This window comes from Plodia interpunctella, chromosome 1, assembly GCF_027563975.2.
Source record: "Plodia interpunctella isolate USDA-ARS_2022_Savannah chromosome 1, ilPloInte3.2, whole genome shotgun sequence".
Classification (NCBI taxonomy): domain Eukaryota; kingdom Metazoa; phylum Arthropoda; class Insecta; order Lepidoptera; family Pyralidae; genus Plodia; species Plodia interpunctella.
In genome coordinates, this window is record NC_071294.1 from 11,420,501 (window position 1) to 11,436,346 (window position 15,846).

Here is a 15,846-nt window from a genome sequence, read left to right on the forward strand (position 1 = left end):
GCGACAGTCCCAACAGTATTCTGTGCGCGTTGGCAGATCGGTGGGACTCGCCGATGCTAGCTCGCTGGATAAGGCTGCATGCAGTTATTTCGTACACTGTTTGCAGCTGCTCCAGCTGGCTGGCATTTAATTTAATTCTTATTTTATTATGTATTTTACTAACACTAGTATATAAGGATATTTTTGTTACTAACACATATGGATCTATGGTCTGAAATAAACGTCTATTAATATTATTATTAATAACTTATGAGCGAGAAGAAAACGCGAGATCAAAAGCTAATTGTAGACTTCAATACTTTAAGATAATATTATCTTCAAGGCGTGTTTATTCAAACATTTTTATAAACACAAATAAAAACAATTTGTCACACACACACACAGGTTCTCAAACTGAGCACTTATGAAACAGGACTACATTATGGCGAAGTAAAACAACCGACATACAGTAGCAAACAGTAAGCTCAATAAAGACAAATTACGAACAAAAAACATATAAAAACTAAGGGTAGGTTCACATGCGAGGCGAATTGTTTCTCCATCTACGGCAGAAGTAAACTTTAGTTAAGGATTTTGTTTTTATTTGTATTAAGCTTGTTTATGTATTTTACAGCTGGGCAAAGACCTTTGTCTTCCATAGAAAAGTATATTCTTCCAAAAATGTCAGAAAAACAAGTGACTTTCTGCCATGCGAATAAGTAGGTACTATGTCTTACTGCTTATTTTAATCGCATAAACAAATTAATGACTCATTAAATCGTAACTTTTACTCATACAATAGTAACCTATTATTTAGAAAAGTATTATTATAAAGAGGGAAGGTATTTATTTTGGGCGGGTAATCTCCGAAATTACCGAACCGATTTCAAAAATTCTTTCACCATTAGAAAGGTATATTATCCAAAATTGCTATAGGCTATATTTTATCTCAAAATTCCCACAGGAGCGAAGCCTGGGGCAACATCTAGTTATTAGTAAAAAATATATTTCGGACCAAAAAATATATCCCCTAGTTTATATACACGAATATATTCTTATTTCTACTTTTTTATAAAAATAATATTGTCTAAATCCTTAAAATATCCATGTTTACCATTTAATAATACTGAAAATGGTCCGTGGTTATAACACAAGCCTAGGCTGACCAAGGCTCTGTACATCTCACAAGAAATAACGACGTATCAATGACTGCTCTCATGTGAACCAACGCCAAGTCCCGTTATCAGATTTAAATCGACAATAGCATCAAAACAATGTGTTCTCATAGGGTCGGCGAGAATAATCGACTCGGCTCTCGACTCGAGTGCGTTGAGTGTAATCGATATTACGATTATTATCCGAATCGAGTGGTGGCGGGAATTTAGTAATTTTGCCAATATTTGTAATGTAGTGACGGCGATTATATTATCACAGTTCAGTCAGATCACCTATCAATTTATTGAAATATGGCAGTTATAATATATTAATTTATACGTTAATTTAGAGAGAATATTGGTACTATATGTAGTGGAAGTTCGCTCAGCAGTAGCATAAAAAAGCCTAGCCTATACTAACATAAACTTACCTTGCGATTATTTATACATTTTCGTAGTCACTTCTCGTAGCTCCTGCTACACTTCGTAGCCGTCGGATGCAACGACTTTAGCTTTTTGAAATACATAAAAAGTATTGGAACTAAATATCATCGCTTGTTAAAAGTTATTTTATGATAAACAAAAATCGAAAACTTCAAATGAATGAATGTATTCTAACAGTCAATCAAATGGTATCTATTGGTGAAATTCCCGAAAAACAACCATTTTGTATTAGGCTAAAAATGCTTAGAAACTGGCACGATTCTTGCTTTCAACTCGGTAGAAAAAAAAATCAAAAACCTACCTATATTTTTAATTTTTCAAACTTGGAACTCTATAAGTGGCCATCTCAAGACGCACGGCGGTGCACGGTCAACTGACAAAGACGTGGGGTGCAAATCGAATCATCCGCCAAATTGAGCACTAATTCGCGGACTTGGCGTGAGACCCGCTCGCTGCGTGAGTTTTTGGGGTGATAATAATGTGGGATACTGTCAAACTGCACATTATAAAAGAAAAGGAGAGTAGTATATAAAAAAGCAGGATTTTTTAATAATATTTTTTTAATGTCATTCAAAAATGCGTTGTGGGGACAAAAATATTTCAGTATTCGTAGATAAAGTGTACAGAAAATTCCAAATGAAATAAATTAGCTAAAAATATTTAAAACCTTAGACTAATAGTCACTTAAATTTGTTAATTGACGTCCTTGCGAAAAGGCTGCGGTGAAGTTTGTTTCGCCGCTCTTCTTCACTTGCGCTTTGAATGCCGGCAGTAGACTAAGTTTAAGTAATTTTTTGACGTCAATAAGTGATGTATATCATCCTAAATTGAATAAAGTATTTTGAATTTGAATTTGACTTTTAGACATTTCAAATATTCATATTTATGAAAACTTCCTTCACATTATTTGGAAAGTATAAAAAAAATCATGAGCTCCTCAACTTTTTAATTAAACTTAATGATGTATTATAATGATAATTTATTAAGAACATGCAGTATCGATTAAATAGTTAAATGGCAATTCACTTAATAATCATCCATATAAACAATACATCATTTATTTCATTACCTTCAAACTTCATTGCACAGTCACCCACCTTGGCTCCCCCTAGCGTTAGTACCAAAACATCACCCCATGAGAACTGCGGCCACTCCACACTTGAAGATGTAATCGCGCCATTTTTTTGTTTTCTCTTTTTAAATTCCGAACGCCGATTGTTTTCTCTATCGCGGCCAGTATTTTTTCAAAAAGGTTCTTTCATTAAGACTTGTCGGGTTGTTTCGAGTGGTTAGATATTGAGAAGCACTCGTGTAGTGTGGAACCGTGCGTTATTAGGGGAACTGTGAGACCGAAATCTGACTTTTAATAACTTCATAGCGATATTAATTTCATAACATTTCAATGTTCAATACATTCTCGAGATTCGAATGGCGGTTAAGAAATTGTTTAGACTTTTATACTTTGAGTTTGTTAAACGATATTTTACCAGCTGCGTTTCCTAGTGAAGCAATGAAACGCTTTGAAATTATTGTATTGACACAAACGTAGACAGAATTACAATTGATTAACGCGACAACAGTCGAACAACAACAGACAGTAGCGTCAAAAACAACACTTTTACCGCCGCCGCAGATATATTTCAGAGAGATATATTTCATTCGCTTATCTGCCGTCAACGTCAGTGGACGACCAGCCTGTCTCATTTGTAGGGGCACCACGCTTGTCTGTACTGTTCAATTAAATCATATTTACGTTTAAAATAATAATGTGTTTCTTTATATAGGGTTACTAATAATAAGATGCCATATGCTCGCAGTAGTTTGTAGGTACTATTATTAGGAATTTATTTTATATAAAGATATATATAAAGAAACACATTGTTGTCCAAAAGTTATCCATTTTCGAGAAATTTTGTATTTTAATTTATTTTTCCAATAAACGTTCTCTTGGGTACAATCTTTTTTTTAGGATATAGTATCGACAGTTAGGAATTTATTTTACCCCTATATAAAGAAACACATTGTTGTCCAAAAGTTATCCATTTTCGAGAAATTTTGTATTTTAATTTATTTTTTCAATAAACGTTCTCTTGGGTACAATCTTTTTTTTAGGATATAGTATCGACAGTTCCATTCTCATGCTCTCTGTCTGTCTGTACGCTTTCATTTCTAAACCGCTTATGACTGATTTTAATGAAATTTGCTATATATAATAATTAACTCGATGTAAAACATAAGCTATTACGGGCGGGGCTGTGTGCAACAGTTAGTCAACAATAAAGTGTTTTTAATAAAATAAAAAATGAAACAAACTCGTGGTCAACTCGAATGCGTTTCATTGACGGCTTTCCACGTCAACGTTTTTAATATAATTCGATAATGAGATTGTGCTGGTTGACGTCGAAACATTCGCTTTGTCATTTTTGTCCTATAGCTAATTCTATTTTATTTCTCTGGGAGTGTATTTTTATCGGGTAATAAAGTGTCAATAGTCAAAATCAAAATCAAATCATTTATTCAGAAATTAGGCCTTCACAGGCACTTTTTCACGTCATATTCTAAATTAAATGATGTTTACCAAAGCTACAAACTACTAGCATTTCGGACACGACCACTGCTGAGAAGAAATGCCGAAAGAAACTCATTCAAACAGTGTTGGTCCCTATTATGCAAAAATTATACATAAATTTATATTTAAAAAATGGTAAGCCATTTTTTAAATATAAATTTATGTATATTTTTTTATCAGAAATATAACATGTAAGTACACAATAAAGTAAAAGGTATACTGAAACATATTATGATTGTGATCAAGTGCTGATGAAAGGAAAATATATATACTTATTAATTAATAGTCGGATCAGGTCCATAGTACATCAATTAATGTCCGATCCGTTTGATAATTAATATTTGATTTCGTTTACGGCCAGATTCAGCCTTAAAATTTTCGTTCACAATTTCCGATTCGGGCGATAATTTGGCCGAAAATTTCGGCCCATTTATGGTAGTTTCTTGTATAATATTTTTTTGTTTCTTTATAAAAAGGTACAAATTATTATTTAATTTCGGAAACCATGAAACCGAAACTTCAGTTTCGTTTAAAAATCAATATTCAGTAGTTTCGGTTGAGCATAAACCGGCAAACAAAATCGGAAATTTAAAAAGAAAAGGTCGTTTTAAGATGAAAATAAAATGAATATTTTTCTTTTTACATTTATTCAACAGCAGCGACGCGCACACCGGATACATGTAACTTGTTCAATATTTCTCGTGACAAAGGCAGAGACAAAATCAAAACTGGATCACCGTTCGCATAAAAGGTTTTTCTAAATAAGAGGCAAATTCAAATTCAAAATTCTTTATTCAATTTAGGATGATATACATCACTTATTGACGTCAAAAAAAATTACTTAAACTAAGTCTACTGCCGGCTTCCAAAGCGCAGGTGAAGAAGAAGCGGCGCAATAAACTTCACCGCAGCCTTTTCTCCAAGGACGTCAATTAACAAATATGGGTCTTATACATATATTAAAAATTAGGAGAACGAATTTACATCATTATTAAAAATATCATAATTGGAATAAATAAATAAAATAAAAGTTGTATTTCCAATAAAATTATTGAAAATTGTCACACAATGACTTATACCTAACTACTTTTCATAAAGAGCACAATTCATCTCGTGTTTATGAACTGTGACCAAATGCGCAGTTTCTGTATTCGCGGTCCCCTAATCCGGTCAACTTGTGGCCATTTTAGGCCGGAAGCCGAGGGCGCTCTCTGGCGACGCCAATAAGTACCAATTATGGAGAATTTTCTGATATTTCGCTAATAGTTCGGTAAATGCTTGCTAACTTATTTTTATTATACTAGTTAAAATTGTGTTCTCGCAATAACTATAGGGAGGCATTAAGATTGGCTGAATTTAAGTGTTGTAGTTTCAAATATGAAAAGTAAACATAGGTACCCTTTTCAAAAATAATGCAATAAAGACCAATTAATGAAATACCTTTTTTTTACAGAATGTTAATATAATAGCGAACGATAAGGAGAATGAAAATATTTTATTTTCATCATGACAAAAACCGATAGCGCCTGTTAAATGTATCTTAGCAATCGTTTTTATCTGCGTAATTAGATTCCATTTTTAAATGGAGAGACGACAAAAATGTTTGGGTTAAACTTGTCGAAAAAAGTAATTCTATTATTTTTTTTTATTAGGTATCTGAATCTAATGTTAATACCTATACCTACGTATACCTATAGGTTCTTAATCGAATGCAAAATATTCCACGTCTTCTCCACCAGAATTTGAACCCCAATCGAAAACTCAACAACTTCGTTTAATTTGATTAAGTCGTTGTAAGATTTATTCGTCGGACGGACAATATCCATAATTTAGCTGTGAATGCAAATAATCAAATAGTCTCAATGCGACACTTGCGGCTCTTTATAGCAGTTTCGAATCCATTTCAGACATTGAGAGATAATACAGTGTATAGTGCACGTGACGTGAATTTGCACCGAGATTGTTAATGAAACAAATCATGGAGAAATTATTAACTGATAAATGTTTTCAATACACATAATAAAACAGTAGAAAAAAATCTCTACATTGAATATATTTACATAAAAACAAAATTAGGCTATAGAGTCATAGTAATAGAGTAAGAATTTGAAGAAAAAAAAACAGTCTGTCTGTATGTCTGTTTATCTGTTTGTACACGCTAATCTCCGGAACTACTGGACGGATTCAAATGAAACTTTTTTGTTATATTTAGCATATAGCAATTAAGCCTGGGCCACATACTATAGGGTATAAATGATTTTGAAAACTGGAACACCTGATGGAGAACCATGATGGACAAGCTAAACTGTAGGAAAAAACAAAAGTTGTTCAGTCTGATGAGCATTTTCTGTTCAGTTACTAAAATCGAAGATCTGGAACACCTGAAGAAAAGTTATATTTTTTTAACAGTTTGGGCATAGGTATATCGACTATGCTTTCGTTTCACAACCTGCCTTGTTGTCAACCCTCATTGATGATGCTATTATTGCCCACAGCTAAAGCTATGTGCCCCTCAATCGCATTATACGACATCCATAACGGGAGCAAGAGTGGTTTTTATTAATAAAAACGATTATTAGCAACAAACTTGCCCAATGCACTCGAACATGACTACATCAAAACAGAAGTGATTCGAAACAAAGTAATTGAAGTAAGTAGCTTCAGTAACTTTGTCTCGTCGCAAGCCCAATGAGCTTTCAACAGTTTATTATGATGAAGCTTTTAGCTTGAGAACGGGCATAAAGGGTAGATATGGGGGTTAGTTAAGTTTATTGCGAGGCGGTTAAACTAAACACTATGTTACTGATAGTAATATAAATTATTAACTAAACTATATGTAAAATAAAATATTGAACTGTCTTATGACGAGCTCCGTGACCAAATCGTCGTCACGCCGGACTGCTACACTGGAGGTCCCGGGTTCAATCCCCGGTCAGGTCAACATGGAAAATGATCTTTTTCAGATTGATCTGGGTCTTGGATATATAATCTATATATGTACATATTATAAAATATAGTATAGATGAGTTAGTGTCCCATAACACAAGTTTCTAACTTACTTTGGGGCTAACTCAATCTGTGTGATTTGTCAGTATATATGTATTTATTGATTTAAACTAGTGTTGACAATAAAAGGGGGAAAATGTTAGGACAAATGATAAGTATGACACGTTGCTTTCTTTTCATATAATATTATACATACAAAGAAGTAAAGGTTGAAGGAAAACCAAGACATAGTTACATCTGGCAAATAGAAGAAAAAGCTAGCGTAACTAGATGTGTCTTGTCAACAAATATAGAGAGAGAGAGGGAGAAAGAGTAGTAAACTCTAAGATACATTTCCCATGGAATTAGTAGTTACAGACTGCAACAGAGAAATCTGACCCCCCCGCGATTTGAACACCACTCTTAGGGGGTCAGATTTCTCTGTGGCAGACTGTACTCCGTACAACGAAATACCTGCAGGTTCCATGTCATTTTAAATGTTAAAAAAAAATGACAATATTAAGTTATGACCTGAAAATACCCTAAAGCCAAACACAGGCTAAATGGGACATAGACACACCCGGACGCATTTTTAACCGACACGACTTTGGAAAAGACCGTATTGTGTTTATTCAGCATTATTCTTTTCGTTTTGTGTGGAAGGTACAGGACTTTGAACTCTATTGCTTGGTGATAAGGAACGTTGGAAGACAGACGGGGTTGTCGGTCCGACAATGACCGCTTTCAGAGGGCGGATGCAGGTTTTTTGACAAATGACCAGCCGGGCGATTTGTCTCCTGGAGGGCGGACGGGTAAAGATTATGTTTTCGAAGAAGGACCAGGCGAAACTGCCTAAGATGTACAGTTTTTTAAGTTACTTGTAGGTACCATGGCATTCGTACAGTATGATACTAGTACGGAGAGTAGTGGCCAAAGGTCAGCATCCCATCTAGCCAATGTATAATGCAGAAGTAAACATATATTTGTACCTAGGCTAAGTTATTGTGAAATAAAGTTATTATTATTATTATTCTCGCAATGTTAGAGAAGATACCATCAATGCAATGTTGGCTGTAAATGTGTTTATAATGTTTAGTCATGGCGAGTGTTGTCAATATATACAAATGTAAAATGTTAATATATGGACGATACAAAGATTTTATTGATTTTGAAAAAGTCTTAAAAGATGTACTTTATATCTTATATGGAACCAATGCACTGGCTTCAATCATCATCATCATTTCGAGTGCTAACAGACTTTTACAACCACTTACGAGTACCTCCATACAGTAGCAGGTAATCGCATACACACTAGGAAACTAAACTCCAGTCAACCAGTGTGCAGGTTTCCTCCACCCTTCTTCTCCACCGGAAGCAAGTGGTGGTTTATGAAAACTACTATATATGAACCAGATTGGTATACCAACTGATATGGCACGAGTGGAATACGAACCTGAGACCTTTCGATCCACAGGCGGGAGTCTTAACCATCACACAACCACCGCTTCAATAAGCTTGTAAGATTTTGTCCCTAAATAAAAATATTTCTTTTATTTAGGAATTAAATTTTACTGATAAAATCTTTAATACCTATATTATTTTTGCACAGCGATATTTATTTACTGAATTAAGCATCAAATGCAATATTTTGGTATAATAATCAGATAATACTAATATAGAAAATTTCGTAAAATTTAAGCCACATTGTCTTCAGGCGACTTGAATATAATCTGACACCGGTGTCAAATTCAAATTCAAATCATTTATTCAGAAATTAGACCTTCACATACACTTCTTCACGTCAATTTTATATTAAATAGCTATTACTCACAAGCTACAAACTACTGGCATTTCGGAACGACCACTGCCGAGAAGAAATGCCGAAAGAAACTCATTTGAACAGTGTTGGTCCCTGTCATGCCAAGAGGGGGTACCATTATTGTTTCTTACAATTTCAGCAATAAGACATTTGAAAGACATGACATCTCCCGTGGCATATAAAGCTTATAGGCAGAATCGACCTCAGACTCGAAGTAGCTTCTGCGTTCAATACTTAATCTATGCCAACCAAAGGGCGGGTAAGCCCAGTAATGGTCATAAAAGAATGTTATGATATCATTTTTCCTCACACACAATACTGAATGTAATGTGTCTACGCCGCTATTTCCTCGAACTAATGTGTTCCGCTGCGCATTCATATATGCGGATTATTTTTATTCTTAGTATTTATCTTACTATGTGCCATTTTGCGCACCAATTCGAATGGCACCTAAAAGCGACTTAAGTAAAATTGACAGACATCAATTGTTTGTAATGAAAATTTTAGATGATTTATAAGATTTTTATTGTATTTTAATTCTTCACATAGACTATTTGGCCCGAAGTGTGCACCTGAAATATATTGACTGTAAATCACGGAACAATAGAATCGGTGCCATTGGAATTGGTGCGCAGAACCGTTTTAAGTTTTGACTATGAGATCCAGAAAGGGCCTTCAAAGGAAAAAGTTCTATGAAAAGATTCATTAAGAACCGGCAACAACCACTTTCCATTTGGTGGGCCGCATTCAGTTTGCTTGCTAGAATTTAAAAATATATTTTGAAGTGAGACCCCCCCCCTTGTGAGATATATTCGCGATAAAAATTGAGCTTTTCATTAACCAGCCGTTAAACCCATTAACTAGAAATTTAATGTATGAAAGTGTGTTAAATAAATTGTTTTTCACTTACTTCAATCATATGGTTAACTAGGATGGAGTTCATAGCTACATAAATTATATTAAAGGGACTTTTTTTTAACCGCCGACGCGAAAAGAGGGGCTGATATATCAAATCAAATCAAATCAAATCATTTATTCAGAAATTAAGCCTTCACAGGCACTTTTTCACGTCATAATCTAAATTAAATGATGTTTAATATGATGTTTAAATGTATAATATTAAGTATGTCTGTGTACGTGGCATGGTAGCTCATCAACGGGTGAACCGATTTGAATGGAGATTTTTTTTATTTGATACCAAATATTTTACGCGGTAGCTCTTAGATATGTTCGATCAAAGCCGGTTCAGCCGTTCAAGTTGAAGCGAAATGTATATTGAAAGTCGGGGTTTTTTTTTAATGGTTCAGCCGTTCAAAAGTTTCAGCCAAATGTATATTGAAAGTCGGAGTTTTTTTTTAATAAGTCTAACAGATAAACTTGATATTTAATGTTGCTTACGTTTCAAAGACCTTGTAGTCACCGTGGTCGAAGCTGGCTTGGGTCTGGACCCAAGAAGAGCCAGAAATAAAAAAGGTTCATTTTAAGTCCAGTCAGTACCATTTATGTAGTTAGTTATTTGTACAAAGTGTGAAAGTTTAAAGAACACTAGAATGGAGTTTTCCCTGTGACATATTCTTTAGGCGTAAGTAACTTCATTATGGGATATTATTCGTCACAAATCAGAATGATACAAAGACTTAAAATTTATTCCAACCATTATTTACTATCAAGAAACCTATAAAGCGGAATAATAACTTGAAAAACTTTCCTCAAAATCTCATAAAGAGATCACAAAAAATATTTGTCCGCAATCATCTTTAGTGGTTGTTTGCCATAAACTGTCACAAAACATCAGTAAATCCACTAAACGACCGAAAGTATATTTTTATGCCAAATAACTTAAGTAATTTTCTGCTTTCTTGCGTGAAAAACATACATTAAGTATAATTATGGTTGACTAGCCGCGCCCCGGGGCTTGCTCCCGTAGGATTTTCGGGATAAAAAGTACCCTATGTGTTATTCCAGGTTATATTCTACCCGTGTACCAAATTTCATAACAATTGGTCCAGTAGATTTTGCGTGAAAGAGTAACAAACATATATACTCACAAACTTTCGCATTTTTAACAATAGTAGGAAAAGCGTTGGCCAAAAGTAGCAGCTATCGTGTCTTCTCAGCCTTAGCTTGAAAAAATTATGGTACATATGTACTTATGTTTAGTTTTCCATGTCAATTGTAGATATTATTTAATAATAATATATAAATAAAAAATAGCCTAACTAACCATTATTTTTTTGAAGATCAGATTTAGAAAAGCATATTATTGAAATTATTTATTTTCTAGTTACGATCTCTGGAGTTTCTATTTTATGTTTATTAATAGACAAATGCAATTGAAAACATCAGAAGCGGTGGTGGTGTAATGGTCAAGACGCCCGCCTGTGGATCGAATCCTACTCGTGCCACATGAGTTTGTATACCAATCTGACTCATGTATAGTAGTTTTCATCGTCCACCACTTGCTTCCGGTGAAGGAAAACATCGTGAGGAAACCTGCACACTGGTTGATTATTAACTTGTGTGTGAAATGGAGAAGGCATTGGTAAACCACTCCATTAATAATGCCAATAAAGTTGTTGTGTGTGTTTCATTTCACGTAATAACCACGACCCTGTCCCATGAGGAATACGACTATGAAGAAGACAATTTAAAAAAGGAAAAAAAAACATTATCAGACAATAGACAAAACAACAGCCAACAACCAATAATAATCTAAATCGTTAATGGAGTGGTGTTAGATTTATAATTCCCTGTTTGTTTGCTTGTTTGAACATCTGCTCTTTAATTTAATTCCGTTTGTGTGTACTCGGAGGCGTCGAGCCCTATCTGATTTGGGTCCCTAAAAATTGTGCTTAGCCGATTGTTTTCTTGTTTTTAATAAATTTCTATTGTTAAGAAGAAAAACTAGAAATTATTGGGAAAAATATTATAGACAATATTTGTAAATTTTGAAATATAATAAATATAAACAAAAAGGCTTTTATTTATCCCTAATAAAGAGTTACAATTATATTACTATTACAGAATTTAAAATTAAATTAAAATCAATTAAATATTACAATAATTATAGAATGCCTGGTTAGATTTGTAAATTACAAATTTTATAAACATAACAAATAATATAAAAAGGCAATTATATATACATTGCTATAAAATATAACCAATATTATATCTACAAAATAGAATTCTTGAAACACTGTGGCATGTAAAAAAAGTGCTTAATAATGTGATAAATTAAAAAAAATATATGTCAATGGCTTTGGAACTTTGTCTCCAGAAAAACGCGAGTAGTTCTATAAATAAAGTCCATTTGAAAACAGTGTAAACATCTGATAATAGTGGTGGCATTGAATCGATAATTTCAGATATTTGGAACGTGCCCGGCTAGCTCAGTCGGTAGAGCATGAGACTCTTAATCTCAGGGTCGTGGGTTCGAGCCCCACGTTGGGCGAACAATTTTTTATTATTGTCAGCTCCATGGTCGTCATTGTCGTTTTAGTTCTAATTTATTAGTAGAATTTGTTCTTTTGTTTTTCAAATCGGAATTCCTCATGCACGTTTTTTTTACATAACATCATTTCAATCATGACAAAAATATTAAATTATTTTATTCACCCATATTTTCTTCACAATTCATTTGCTCCTATTACGAAGCATTAGGGGATGTGTTTATATTTATTTATATTTATTGCGTGTATCCGGAACGTTGTTCGCGAAAGCTTGGGACATATTGACGGTAATGGGTGTTTCATGGTAATTTGTGAGGGGATGAGAGGGAAGAGAGGGGATAAGTGGTAAATAAAATAAATAGGGCGGAAGCAACATTAAATGATCCATATTTCGTATAACAAATATGAGCACTTAAGTTTTTGAATTCATTATATTTTATAAAGAATCTTATTGAAAGATACATGTATCTTCATCTCAAACAGGTTAATTTTGGAAAACCAACAAATACAAATACGTTCCAAGCTATCAAGTGCATTTCGATAGGATCAAAAAAATATTTCTGATTGGAATTCTATATTTCCTCATCGAAGTCACCTTCGAAGAAATATTGAAAGAGATATGTCACAGAACGGAGAAAATAATGTCTACCCAGATGACAATGAAATTTTTTTAAATGTAAAAAATGCTGCCAGCACGTGCTAACAAAGTCATAAGAAAAACCATCAAACAGCTTCTTTAGCCGTAATAGTGGCTCTGTCAAAAAGGAGAAATAAAAAAAAAGACTATCATTTTAAAACAATACAAGCTTTGGCTTTACCAGATTATTGTTCTGAGGCTTCAACTCTTCGACAGAAAAATCCATAGATCAACAAAAATAAATATGGACATTTTATGTACATGGTTCAACAAAAGTGCATCGTTATTTTTCAACTATCCAGAGATTCAAACAAAATATGTTCAAAGCGAATACTTTTCGTAACATTCAGAGAGTTTCCGGATAAATGTTAACATTCGAGACTGAAAATTTGTTGTATGAATGGAGTAATGGTGAAACGGTTGGATGTGACGCCCAAATGTCAACGTGACGCACAAAGATGTGCATATCTAGATGAGATAAAAATATCTCAATATGAGATATTTTTTGTTATATATAAATGCAGCCTTTATTTGTCGCATACATGACAGAAATAATACTCTTTAGCAATCTATAGGCAGACTAAAGTAGACACACATACAAAAGTGGTTCAGCCTGATGAGTTCCTATTGATGCATAAAAATCGAAGATCTGGAACACCTGAAGAAGAGTCATAATGGTCGAGCTAAACTATACGAAATATGGTTTTTCAGTCTGATGGGCATCTTCTGTATATATAGGCTACGCTTTGTCTGTAAAATTAAATTTTGACTCCTTACCAAAAATTGTTCGGCCACGAGAACGAAGTCGCGGGCATCAGCTAGTCTATAAGATACAATAGTAACTGAGCAAAAAAAAATATTTTAAAATTAACTTTGAGAAGATCTTGTAGGATATTTCTAACTTCAACGTCGTCCTACATTCATAATATAACTTTTGGTCCATTTACGACTCGAATAAATACACAGATATATCGCCTCTGCAATCCAAACCTTTGCCGTTACTTAACATTATTTTCAACTGTATTGCTCCGGGATAAGGTCAAATATTGCTCAGCAAACTCTTTGTTGATAATATGTGATAAGGTTGTTTCTCCATAGGTGGAAAAAGCTGGATACTAGTGCGATTCATCCATCATTCATTCTTCGTGCGGTGTGAAAGACGTCTGTGACGATTATGACGTTTCGGTGTAACAACGGCCACATACAGTCACTCTAACACTTAATCCTTGGCGTTAAATGTTCTTTTCGATTGTTGCGAGAGAATTTCACAAGTTTGCTGTCCTTTAGACACTTTTATGCATCACTACAGATTTTAAACGACCTATGAATAGTAAATCTTTTACAGTTATGTTTCTTAAGTGTATTGGTATATGGTCTAAATTGACTTGAAATACGAAATTTGATATAACCATTTTTTAAAGTGAAGGCACCAAGTGTAACGAAGCTTTGAGATAATACATGCATACATTATTCGACAGGATTGCATCTGGAACTGTTGAAACTTCAGTACAGTTTTATTCCAAGAGGGATAAGGTTTAGTTTAGCTTGAACTTGCTGAAACATTTCATTATTGTGTAGAACTCCTGCATGTTTGAGGTGAATGCAGCCTGAACGAGTCTTCTGAACAATGCACTCCTTTGGAAAATGGGAAGTGGAAATGAGTCTTTATTTTACCATGCTGGTGGACAATTCGACTGTAAAAGTCTGTGGATTCGAATCCTTCATGAACGTCTCAATATAATCGTCACAATTCTTCGTGACACCAACAATTAAATGATCAGAAAAATAAAAAGGTATGCAGACGCACAAAGCCGGACCCATAGTACTTTTTTTTTTTTGGTTTATTCCCTCGTTTTATTGAGGAGGCAAAGGGTACTAGCCCATACAGCCAAGTCTTTTGTATTGAATATTTATATATAAATAAGAGTGGCTAATATCCACTGAAGAAGAAGGCATAAGCCAAGTCTGTAGTGTACATCAAAGATTGAGGCCTAATAGGCCTAATCTTTAGTAATAAATCCAAATAAAACATAACCAAAAATATAAATATTTTTTTTAGTCCAAACAAATATTCAATTGTAACAAATACTTTTAAGTATTTGTTACAAATTCATATAAAGGTTTAAAATATGCAGGATTGGATAAGAGTTCCTGAAGCGAGCGCGGGATTTGCTTCAGAAGAATTATAAATTTGTGTTAGGCGGTCGACTAACACAATTGTTTGCAAACAGAAATTGGAACATTCGTAAAACAAATGATGTAAAGTTTGATCTGCAATGTTGCAGTAATTGCATATAGGAGAAGACAAGGACCCATAGTACTTACGTTAAGTCCTATTTCTTTTTTGCGTGACCCTATGTGTGTCTATGGTAAATCTATAAGCGCTGCGTCATTTTTCTCCATAGACTAGAACAAAAAAAAAAATCTAATTTATTATTGAAAAATATAAGAAAAAATCTAGTACTAGCAAACCGTTTGATTAGAAATCGCTCGTAACCAAACAATGTTGAATGTTCTATAAAGGGTTGTTTGTTTAAATAAATGTTAATTTGTAACTGAGCGAGGTTTCTTTAATTACCCCCCCATTCAGAAGTGAAGACTTATGCGCCCCCTAATATTTACACGGTTGATCTTTCATCTTGAAACGTGTGGATGTAGAATTACATTTATATAATTGTTACACACTATCGTCCAAATCAGACGGATGCTGTCGCGAATGCACTAAACATTGCGCGGTTCGTATGAGAGGTTTTATTTATCACAAGGAAAAACCATCAATCTAAGTCAAAACTGCAAAATTTGGCAAACTG

At 33.9% G+C, this 15,846-nt stretch overlaps 1 long non-coding RNA gene and 1 other non-coding gene across 2 annotated transcripts in view; one reads left to right on the forward strand and one right to left on the reverse strand.

The window, feature by feature from the left end:
• LOC128673018 (uncharacterized) overlaps positions 1-15,846 on the reverse strand; it is a 66,040-nt gene that overhangs the window by 3,301 nt on the left and 46,893 nt on the right. The window lies entirely within an intron of this gene.
• TRNAK-CUU (transfer RNA lysine (anticodon CUU)) lies at positions 12,329-12,401 on the forward strand. Its single transcript has one exon. It is a non-coding gene; the product is annotated as a tRNA-Lys (tRNA).